Source organism: Leptonychotes weddellii, unplaced genomic scaffold (assembly GCF_054177405.1).
Source record: "Leptonychotes weddellii isolate Sample4059 unplaced genomic scaffold, ASM5417740v2 HiC_scaffold_9792, whole genome shotgun sequence".
Classification (NCBI taxonomy): Eukaryota; Metazoa; Chordata; class Mammalia; order Carnivora; family Phocidae; genus Leptonychotes; species Leptonychotes weddellii.
Window position 1 is genome coordinate 2,674 of NW_028070162.1, and position 1,124 is coordinate 3,797.

At 30.1% G+C, this 1,124-nt stretch overlaps 1 non-coding gene across 1 annotated transcript; it reads right to left on the reverse strand.

Annotated features, from left to right (window-relative positions):
- Positions 1-652: 652 nt before the first annotated feature.
- On the reverse strand, positions 653-759 carry LOC115941939 (U6 spliceosomal RNA). Its single transcript, XR_004076597.1, has one exon. It is a non-coding gene; the product is annotated as a U6 spliceosomal RNA (small nuclear RNA).
- Between the last annotated feature and the right edge of the window lie 365 nt (positions 760-1,124).

Below are 1,124 nucleotides of genomic sequence, written 5' to 3' on the forward strand. Positions count from 1 at the left end.
TTCAGCTTCATTATTTTCCTTAATTTTGTCCTCTATATCAGTGATTCATTCCTCTGTTTCATCCATCCTCATTTTTATGGCATCCATTTGGGCTTGCATCTTGGTTATAGCATTTTTAATTTTGGCCTGACTAGATTTTAGTTCTTTTATCTCTGCAGTAAAGGATTCTCTAGTGTCTTCTATGCTTTATTCAAGCCCAGCTGATATCCTTATAATTATTGTTTTAAAATCTATTTCATACATCCTACTTATACCTGTATTGACTAAAGCTCTGGCCATGTTCTTTCTCTTGGGGTGAATTCCTCCATATTGCCATTTTGGAGGAAAAAACAAAAACAAAAAAGCAAAAAGCAAAAGCAAAATCAAACAAAATAAAATTTTTTTTAAATTAAAAAATAAGATAATAAAATAAAATAAATAAAGGAAGCTAGATCCTAGGTGCGTTTTGGTCTGCTTGTTAGAGAAGCTTGATAGAAAAAAAAGTAGAAAGAAGAAAAGAAAAAGAAAAAAGTTAAAAATTAAAAAATGTATAAAATATATAAAATAAATTTAAATATTGCTCTTTCTGTATACAAAAAAACCCCAAACACACACAAAACAAAACAAAAACAAACAAGCAAAACCCAAAGGACACTAGATCCTGTTTCCCCTAAAAATTATGGAACACTTCACAAATTTGCATGTCATCCTCTTGCAAGGTCCATGCCAATCTTCTCTGTATTGTTCCAATTTTAGTATATGTGCTGCCAAAATGAGCACTACTCAAATCTTAATATTTAAATATTACTATCTTAAAAGTGACTAGAATAAGTCCCTTAAAAATGTCTGTGTCCTTTTGACATAAATTTTGCTTGATGGCATCATAAGATGTTATAGCTTCACCTTGTATTTTCTGTGCTCCAGATCTGAATTCAAATTTCCTGAAGGACCTATGATTTCTTTTACTGAGAATTGGTAGTCAGAAACCAAGATTTGTATGTTAGGAGTATTCATTTTTACTGAGCTCTTATTGCATCCAGAAGCATTTCAGTGGATAAAACTAGGACATATGTAAATATAAGTATACTTAAATATTGAGTTGATATTGTTATTTATGATTCAAATTTAATGATATAGTGCATTCC